We start from the raw sequence: 10,687 nt of genomic DNA, 5'->3' as shown, positions 1-10,687 counted from the left end.
CAGGTTAGAATTGATGGACCAAAATACATATTTTGTACATATCCACATTTGCCATGTGTATCATAGAGAATTACATGTATATGTACTTTGATTTTTTAAAGTTATGCAAATGAGAGTAGTTTAGATATAATAGTAAAGTTTCCCTAAAGAGAATCTGAATGAGTTCCCAAGGGTAAAAGGACAGGGACTAGTTAAATTGAGGGGAAAGCTGTGCCACTTCTCTTGCCTCTCTCTTCACTTCCACTATCCTTTACACTGGGTTGTAAAGTCTTTCAGGAAAAGGATTCTGTCTATGATGTTTACAGTTTATACCCAGCACCTAGCATAATGTTAGCTCATAGTAGATGTTCAATATACAGTAGTCAAGTGACTGAATAAATACCTAAATATAGCACTAAATACCTAAATATAGATTCACCTGCCTAAAATGTAGCTCCTCCCTTGGTCTACAGAATAAAGGCTATATAAGGCCCTCTGTAGCATAGTTCCCACCTACTTACCATGCTATTAGTATTTCTTTTCTTTATGTGATATTTAAGACCCTCTGTAACATGGCTCCAGCCTACTTACCATGCTATTTTTCTCTCCCCACAAATGGGTCTATAGGAAAATCTTCAGCTATGTCCCATACTCTCCCATAATGCTGCCTTCACTATTCTCCATCTCCTTCTATCAATACACAACCTATCTATGTGATAAAGATTTAGCAAAAAATTAGGAAGCTGTATCTAAGCATATGCGTGTGGATAAGTAAACTTACAATATGACCATATAGAACCATTTTTGAAAATCTCATCTAGATATAGACTTTTTTAAAAAAACACTAAATTGGGTTAGTATTTGAACTGGGGAAGAAAAAAAAAAAAAAAAAAAAGCAATGGTCAAGCAACAAATAGAAGACTTTGAAGTACCAGACAGAGAATTATAAAATGGTATAGAAAGAATCTAGGTGATCATCTATAAACTTCCCAAGGTAGAAGCAAAGATCATTTTTGTGGAGGCTTCAAACTCTTATGGAATTTGAATCGAAATGAAAAACTTAGGCAAAAAATAAGTAAATATTTAAACATTTTACTTGGTAATTTTTAATACAAACAATGTTATAAAGTTGGAAATGTATTTTAATGAAGAAATAAGACTGGCAAAGGTGCATTAACAAAAATCACAGCAAGCTTTACTAAGCACTAGGGTTATTATTGTCATATTTGTTAAAGATGATCATTTTATATGGAGAAATACATCAAAAAGAAAGCTTTTAACCTACCTCCACGAGAGGCAAGGACATTACCATCATAGGAAAAAGTCACGCAAGAAGTGTCTGTGCCTGAGTCATGAGCCTGTTTATAGTGGAACTTAGGATGAACCTATTCACAAAGACAAGCAAAGTGTTAACATCTCACCTGAATTCAGAAGAGAACACTTTTATGGCAAGAACATTTCACTTTATCATGATGAAAATGATACACACCTATAAGCAAAGTACTAATTTCACGTGATTATAACTTGCTTTAAAAAAAAAAAAACCAAATGGCTTTTCAAAATATCCATTTGCTTTAACAAAGAACAGAGAAGGTAAGTGCTAGCAGGAGACATTTTTCCAGATTGCCCTAGCAAGCTCTGTATAAGACAAGATGACAAGACTACAATAACTTCTTCATATTATGCTTATAAAGTTATTGGGTCAATTTCCTGTCTTTATCTGAAAGAGCAAATATAAATCAAAATTACAAATTGGCACATTATTTATTTACCCCAAAATATTTATTGTATTCCTAGGATATGCCATACACTCTGCACATGGTTGGAGGTCTTGAACGATCCTTAATGTGCCTATGGAATGAATAATGATAATAGTAACAGCAGCTAACCCTTATACAATGCTTATCATATCCTAGGCACTATATGTCTTCCCTATCTTGCCTATTTAGTCCTCACAATCACTCTGTAAGTTAGGTTCTATTATTACCATCTCCATTTTATAGTTTGAGAAACTGAGGTACAGAAACTTAAAAACCTTGTCCAAGGCCACACAGTTTGTAAGTAGTAGACCTGAGGGTTTGAACCCAAAAAGGCTATTCTTAAGTACTGCATTATAATCCTTCTCTTACTGATCTATCTTAATAGTATTTTTACTTCTAATGTTGTTTCTACACAGTTAATGACTTGTAATTCTACTACACCAATCTTGCCACTCAGTTATGACTCAGCAACCAGCACAAGGTACTAGAAGTCAATTACCTCAAAAAGTATGGTCTACATGAACAAAGACAATTAGTCCATTAAAAACTTTGTCCCCTACATAGCTGTCATTAGTAGAGTAACCTCTATAATAGCTATGTGTGCGTGCATGTGTGTGTACCTGCGTATGCACACACACATGCCATGCTGGCTAATTACACAATGGTTCTGGGCCATTACCAACTTTCTTAGGGTAATTCCATAGCGAAAGACAGGGGCACTGCTGGTAATGACACGATGTGAGTCCCTCCTGGGAGCCACAGGTATGGGAAAGCAAGTGAGCTCATCTCCATTGTTCTAGTAGTAACCCTTAATGAAGAATGAGTCACAAAACAGAGCTTGTGCACTTTGCCCTCCAAATAATATCCCTGACACTCAGTCCCTGGGCTTACACCTAAAAAAATCCAGTAATGAGGAGTACACCACCTTACAAAAGCAGGCCAGTTCATTAAAAAAAATAATAATAATAATCTGCATATACTGAGTGAAAACTGGCTTCTCAGTTCTTCCCCTGGGTAACAGTCTTAGAATTTTACATTAGTGATCATGCTTCCATCTTTCATAAACACAAAGAATTCATTGATTCAATTTTTTTTTTATTGGACATCAACTGTATGTATTGCAGACATTCAGTTAAGCAGAGAAAACACAAATGAGCTGAGATAAACACAGCTTCTCAAAGACTGGGCAGTCCCCAGAAAGGATACAGATCAGCACACAGAGTGACAAGTGCTGCAAATGGGGAAATACAGAGTAATAATATGTAAGCACTGAGGAGAAGGTCCTAACCCAAACTTGACAACGAGGGAGAAAAGAGGGGCAAAAATAAAGCAGAGACCTAACAGATAAAGTAAAAGTTAGCAGTTGCAGGAGCAGGAGGTGAGGGCCAGAAAGAGTATTTCAGTCAGAGGGTACTGCAGTGTGGTAAGCTGAATTTTTACCCTTGTGACCTCTGTCCCCTAGTGTGATGTCCATGAATACCTTATATGGTCAAAGGAGCTTGGCAGGTGTAATTATGGTTACTAGTCAGCTGACCTTAAAATAGGGAGATTATCTTGGACTGCAGGTGGGGTTGAAGCAGTTGCATGAGCTACAGTGCTGACAAGAAAGTCACAGAAATGTGATGGAAGAGGAAGTCAGAGAAATTTGAGACATAAGAAGTGTTTAACATGTCAGTAATGGCTTAAAGATGAAGGGGGCCACATGTCAAGGAAACAGGGATCTGAATCCTGCCAACAACCATCGAGCTTGAAAGAGGACCCTGAGCTCAGATTGAGAGTCACATACCAAGGCAATACTCTGATTTTAGCCTGGTGAAACCCTGAGAAGAAAATCCAGCCACACTATGCCAGACTTCTTACCTACAGGAATTGCAAGAAACCAAAGGCATTGTGGGGAAATGATATGAACAGGCCCCAGATATCAAGGCTGTAGAAGCCATGGGATATGGTTTGGATCTGTGTCCCCATCCAAATCTCATGTCAAATTTTAATTTCCAATGTTGGAGGTGGGACTTGGTGGGAGGTGACTATATCACAGAGATGGCTGCTTATGAATGGTTCAGCACCAGTCCCTTTGGTACTGTCCTCATGATAGTGAGTTCTCATGAGATTTAAAAGTGTGTGGCACCTCTCTCCCTCTTCACTTGTTCCTGCTCCTGCCATGTGAGATGCCTCACTCCCCCTTTGCCTTCCACCAAGACTGTAACTTTCCTGAGGCATCCCCACAAGCCATGCAGATGCCAGCATCATGCTTCCTGTATAGCCTGCAGAAACATGAGCCAATTAAACCTCTTTTCTTTATAGATTATGCAGCCTCAAGTATTTCTTTGTATCGACGGGAGAACAGACCAATATACCATATTAGGAAGCTCAGATTTTATCCTGAAGGCAAAAGGAAGCTGCAAAAGGAGTTTAGGCAGAGGCGTAGCATGACTAAACTTGCTTTATTATTATTATTATTATTATACTTTAAGTTATAGGGTACATGTGCAGAATGTGCAGGTTTGATACATAAGTATACATGTGCCATGGTGGTTTGCTGTACCCACCAACTTATCATTTACATTAGGTATTTTCCTAATGCTATCCCTCCCCCAGTCCTGCACCCCACAACAGGCCCCAGTGTGCGATGTTCCCCACGCTGTGTCCAAGTGTTCTCATTGTTCAGTTCCCACCTATGAGTGAGAACATGCAGTGTTTGGTTTTCTGTCCTTGTGAGTTTGCTGAGAATGATGGTTTCCAACTTCATCCATGTCCCTGCAAAAGACATGAACTCATCTTTCTTATGGCTGCATAGTATTCCATGTTGTATATGTGCCACATTTTCTTAATCCAATCTGTCACTGATGGACATTTGGGTTGGTTCCAAGTCTTTGCTATTATGTATAGTGCCGCAATAAACATACGTGAGCGTGTGTCTTTATAGCAGCATGATGTACAATCCTTTAGGTACGTACTCAGTAATGGAACTGCTGGGTCAAATAGTATTTCTAGTTCTAGGCCCTTGAGGAATTGCCACACTGTCTACCACAATGGTTAAACTAGTTTAAATTCCCACCAACAGTGTAAAAGTGTTCCTGTTTCTCCACATCCTCTCCAGCATCTGTTGTTTCCTGACTTTTTAATGATCGCCATTCTAACTGGTGTGAGAGGGTATCTCATTGTTGTTTTGATTTGCATTTCTCTGATGACCAGTGAAGATGAGCATTTTTTCATGTGTCTGTTGGCTGCATAAATGTCTTCTTTTGAGAAGTGTCTGTGTTCATACCCTTTGCCCTTTTGATTGGGTTGTTTTTATCTTGTAAATCTGAGTTCTTTGTAGATCCTGGATATTAGCACTTCGTCAGATGGGTAGATTTTCTCCCATTCTGTAGGTTGCCTGTTCACTCTGATGGTAGTTTCTTTTGCTGTGCAGAAGCTCTTTAGTTTAATTAGATCCCATTTACCTATTTTGGCTTTTGTTGCCATTGCTTTCAGTGTTTTACTCATGAAGTCCTTGCCCATGCCTATGTCCTGAATGGTTTTGCTTAGGTTTTCTTCTATGGTTTTTATGGTTTTAAGTCTAACATTTAAGTCTTTAATTCATCTTGAGTTAATTTTTGTACAAGGTGTAAGGAAGGAATCCAGTTTCAGCTTTCTACATATGGCTAGCCAGTTTTCCCAGCACCACTTATTAAATAGGAAATCCTTTCCCCATTTCTTGTTCTTGTCAGGTTTGTCAAAGATCAGATGGTTACAGATGTGTTATTTCTGAGGCCTCTGTTCTGTTCCATTGGTCTATGTATCTGTTTTGGTACCAGTACCACGCTCTTCTGGTTACTGTAGCCTTGTAGTATAGTTTTAAGTCAGGTAGCATGACGCCACCAGCTTTGTTCTTTTTGCTTAGGATTGTGTTGGTAATGCAAGCTTTTTGGTTCCATATGAACTTTAGTTTTTTCCAATTCTGTGAAGAAAGTCATTGTTAGCTTGATGGGGATGGCACTGAATCTATAAATTACTTTGGGCAGTATGGTCATTTTCACAATACTGATTATTCCTATCCATGAGCATGGAATGTTCCTCCATTTGTTTGTGTCCTCTTTTACTTTGTTGAGCAGTGGTTTGTAGTTCTCCTTAAAGAGGTCCTTTACAACCCTTGTAAGTTGTATTCCTAGGTAATTTATTCTCTTTGTAGCAATTGTGAATGGGAGTTCACTCGTGATTTGGCTCTCTGTTTGTCTGTTATTGGTGTATAGGAATGCTTGTGATTTTTGCACATTGATTTTGTATCCTGAGACTTTGCTGAAGTTGCTTATCAGCTTAAGGAGATTTGGGGCTCAGACGATGGGGTTTTCTAAATATACAATCATGTCATCCGCAAACAGGGACAATTTGACTTCGTCTTTTCCTTACTGAATACCCTTTATTTCTTTCTCTTGCCTGATTGCCCTGGCCCAGAACTTCCAACAGTATGTTGAACAGGGGTGGTGAGAGAGGGCATCCTTGTCTTCTGCTGGTTTTCAAAGGGAATTTTTCCAGTTTTGCCCATTCAGTATGATACTGGCTGTGGGTCTGTCATAAATAGCTCTTATTATTTTGAGACATGTTCCATCAATGCCTGGTTTACAGAGAATTTTTTGCATGAAGGGCCCTTGAATTTCATTGAAGGCCTTTCCTGCATCTATTGAGATAATCATGTAGTCTTTGTCTTTGGTTCTGTTTATGTGAGGGATTACATTTATTGATTTACGTATGTTAAACCAGCCCTGCATCCCAGGGATGAAGCCGACTTGATCATGGTGGATAAGCTTTTTGATGTGCTGCTGGATTCAGTATGCCAGTATTTTACTGAGGATTTTTGCATCAGTGTTCATCAGGGATATTGGTCTAAAATTCTTGTTGTTGTTGTTGTTGTTGTTGTTGTTGTTGTTGTTGTGTCTGTGCCAGGCTTTGGTATCAGGATGATGTTGGCCGCATAAAATGAGTTAGGGAGGATTCCCTCTTTTTCCATTGATTGTGATTGTTTCAGAAGGGATGGTACCAGCTCCTCTTTGTACCTCTGGTAGAATATGGCTGTGAATCCATCAGGTCCAGGACTTTTTTGGTAGGCAGGTTATTAATGATTGCCTCAATTTCAGAGCCTGTTATTGGTCTGTTCAAAAAATCAACTTCTTTCTGGTTTAGTCTTGTGGGGGGCTGTATGTGTCCAGGAATTTATGCATTTCTTCTAGATTTTCTAGTTTATTTGCATAGAGGTGTTTACAGTATTCTCTGATGGCAGTCTGTATTTCTGTGGGATTGGTGGTGATATCCCCTTTATCATTTTTTACTGCGTCTAATTCCTCTCTTTTCCTCTTTAATAGTCTCGCTAGTTGTCTATCAATTTGTTGATCTTTTCAAAAACCCAGCTCCTGGATTCATTATATTTTTTAAGGGTTTTTTGTGTCTCTATCTCCTTCAGTTCTGCTCTGATCTTAGTTATTTCTTGCCTTCTGCTAGCTTTTGAATGTGTTTGCTCTTGCTTCTCTAGTTCTTTAAATTGTGATGTTAGGGTGTCCATTTTAGATCTTTCCTGCTTTCTCTTTTGGGCATTAAGTGCTATAAATTTCCCTCTACACACTGCTTTAAATGTGTCCCAGAGATTCTGGTACATTGTATCTTTGTTCTCATTGGTTTCAAAGAACATCTTTATTTCTGCCTTCATTTCGTTATTTACCCAGTAGTCACTCAGGAGTAGGTTGTTCAGTTTCCATGTAGTTGTGCAGTTTTGAGTGAGTTTCTTAATCCTGAGTTCTAATTTGATTGCACTGTGGTCTGAGAGACAGTTTGTTGTGATTTCTGTTCTTTTATATTTGTTGAAGAATGCTTTATTTCCAACTCTGTGGTCAATTTTGGAATAAGTGTGATGTGGTGCTGAGAAGAATATACATCCTGTTGATTTGGGGTGGAGAGTTCTGAACATATCTATTAGGTCTGCTTGGTGCAGAGCTGAGTTCAAGTCCTGGATATCCTTGTTAACCTTCTGTCTCATTGATCTGTCTAATGTTGACAGTGGGATGTTAAAGTCTCACATTATTATTGTATGGGAGTCTAAGTCCCTTTGTAAGTCTCTAAGGACTTGTTTTATGAATCTGGGTGCTCCTGTATTGGGTGCATATATGTTTAGGATAGTTAGCTCTTCCTGATGAATTGATCCCTTTACCATTATGTAATGGCCTTCTTTGTCTCTTTTGATCTTTGTTGGTTTAAAGTCTGTTTTATCAGAGACTAGGATTGCAACCCCTGCTTTTTTTTTTTTTTTTTTTCCCCCATTTGCTTGCTAGATCTTCCTCCATCCCTTTATTTTGAGCCTATGTATGTCTCTTCACATGAGATGGGTCTCCTGAATACAGCAGACTCATGGTTCTTGACTCTTTATCCAATTTGCCAGTCTGTGTCTTTTAATTGGGGCATGTAGCCCATTTACATTAAAGGTTAATATTGTTATGTGTGAATCTGATTCTGTCATTATGATGTTAGCTGGCTATTTGTCCATTAATTAATGCAGTTTCTTCATAGCATCGATGGTCTTTATAATTTGGCATGTTTTTGCAATGGCTGGTACTGGTTGTTTCTTTTCATGTTTAGTATTTCCTTCAGGAACTATTTTAAGGCAGGCCTTGTGGTGACAAAACCTCTCAGCATTTGCTTGTCTGTAAAGGATTTTATTTCTCCTTTGCTTATGAAGCTTAGTTTGACTGGATATGAAATTCTGGGTTGAAAATTATTTTCTTTAAGAATGTTGAATATTGGCCCCCACTCTCTTCTGGCTTGTAGAGTTTCTGCCGAGAGATCTACTGTTAGTCTGATGGGTTTCCCTTTGTGGTTAACCCAATCTTTCTTTCTGGCTGCCCTTAACATTTTTTTCCTTCATTTCAACCTTGGTGTCTGGCTGCCCTTAACATTTTTTTCCTTCATTTCAACCTTGGTGAATCTGACAATTATGTGTCTTGGGGTTGCTCTTCTTGAGGAGTATCTTTGTGGCGGTCTCTGTATTTCCTGAATTTGAATGCTGGCCTGCCTTGCTAGGTTGGGGAAGTTCTCCTGGATAATATCCTGAAGACAGTTTTCCGACTAGGTTCCATTCTCCCCATCACTTTCAGGTACACCAATCAAACATAGATTTGGTCTTTTCACATAGTCCCATATTTCTTGGAAGCTTTGTTCATTTCTTTTTACTCTAACCTTGTCTTCTCGCTTTATTTCATTAATGTGATCTTCACTCACGGATACCCTTTCTTCCACTTGATCGAATCAGCTACTGAAGCTTGTGCATGCGACATGAACTTCTTGTACCATGGTTTTCAGCTCCATCAGGTCATTTAAAGTCTTCTCTGCATTGTGTATTCTAGTTAGTCATTCGTCTAACCTTCTTTTTTCAAGGTTTTTAGCTTCCTTGCAATGGGTTGAAACATGCTCCTTTAGCTTGGAGACATTTGTTATTACTGACCTTCTGAAGCCTACTTCTGTCAACTCATCAAAGTCATTCTCCATTAAGCTTTGTTCCATTGCTGGCAAGGAGCTGCGATCTTTGGAGGAGAAGAGGCACTCTGGTTTTTAGAATTTTCAGCTTTTCTGCTCTGGTTTCTCCCCATCTTTGTGGTTTTATCTACCTTAGGTCTTTGATGTTGGTGACCTACAGATGGGGTTTTGGTGTGGATGTCCGTTTTGTTGATGTTGATGCTATTCCTTTCTGTTTGTTAGTTTTCCTTCTAACAGTCAGGTCCCTCAGCTGCACGTCTGTTGGAGTGTGTTAGAGGTCCACTCCAGACCCTGTTTGCCTGAGTATCACCAGTGGAGGCTGCAGAACAGCAAACACTGCGGCCTGATCCTTCCTCTGGAAGCTTTGTCCCAGAGGGGCACCCACCTATATGAGGTGTCTGATGGCCCCTACTGGAAGATGTCTCCCAGTTAGGCTACACAGGGGTTAGGAAACAACTTGAGGAGGCAGTCTGTCCGTTCTTAGAGCTCAAACGCCATGCTGGGAGAACCACTGCTCTCTTCAGAGCTCTCACACAGGGACGTTTAAGTCTGCAGAAGTTTTCTGCTGCCTTTTGTTCAGCTATGCCCTGCCCACAGAGGTGGAGTCTATAGAGGCAGTAGGCCTTGCTGAGCTGTGGTGGTGGGCTCCGCCCAGTTCAAGCTCCCTGGCGGCTGTTTACCTACTCAAGCCTCAGCAATGGTGGATGCCCCTCCCCCAGTCATGCTGCTGCCTTGCAGTTCGATCTCAGACTGCTGCACTAGCAGTGAGCAAGCCTCCGTGGGTGTGGGACCCGCCAAGCCAGGCAGGGGACAGAATCTCCTTGTCTACCGGTTGCTAAGACCTTGGGAAAAGCACAGTATTTGGGCAGCAGTGTGCCATTTTTCCAGGTACAGTCTGTCACGGCTTCCCTTGGCTAGGAAATGGAATTTCCCTGACCCCTTGTGGTTCCGGGGTGAGGCGATACCCGGCTCTGCTTCAGCTCGCCCTTCGTGGGCTGCATCCACTGTCCAACCAGTCCCAATGAGATGAACCAGGTGCCTCAGCTTGAAATGCAGAAATCACCTTTCTTCTGCATCAGTCACACTAGTAACTGCAGACTAGAGCTGTTCCTATTTGGCTATCTTAGAAATCTAAATTTGCTTATTTTTAAATGATCATTCTGAACACATGTGAACAGACTGGGAATATTCTGTTCCTAGAAAAAATGAAACTCTGCTACCAACCTCAATAAGGAAAATTTGCCACTTGCTTATATCCCATCAAGTTACCAACTACTAAACTCTAAATGAAACTTTTGGAAGATCTTATAAACAGTGGTAGCAGTTTACCCAAAAGTCCTGTACTTCATTTGGGCTCTCAATGAATTCAGCTTTTTATTTGTTTGTTTTAAAAGTTTTGTTTGTTTTTAATGTTAATCAATACGTATAGATATCCAAATAGAAGAAAG

The 10,687-nt window shown here is 39.8% G+C and overlaps 1 protein-coding gene across 1 annotated transcript in view; it reads right to left on the bottom strand.

The window, feature by feature from the left end:
* LOC113225110 (WD repeat-containing protein 70) overlaps positions 1 to 1,364 on the bottom strand; it is a 57,841-nt gene extending 56,477 nt beyond the window's left edge. Inside the window, exon 1 of the mRNA XM_031935417.1 lies at positions 1,265 to 1,364. The gene's annotated coding sequence lies outside the window, so the exon portion shown is untranslated. The remainder of the gene's footprint in view (positions 1 to 1,264) is intronic.
* Between the last annotated feature and the right edge of the window lie 9,323 nt (positions 1,365 to 10,687).

This window comes from Piliocolobus tephrosceles, chromosome 4 (genome assembly GCF_002776525.5).
Source record: "Piliocolobus tephrosceles isolate RC106 chromosome 4, ASM277652v3, whole genome shotgun sequence".
NCBI lineage: Eukaryota > Metazoa > Chordata > Mammalia > Primates > Cercopithecidae > Piliocolobus > Piliocolobus tephrosceles.
This window is presented reverse-complemented; position numbering and strand designations above follow the sequence as displayed.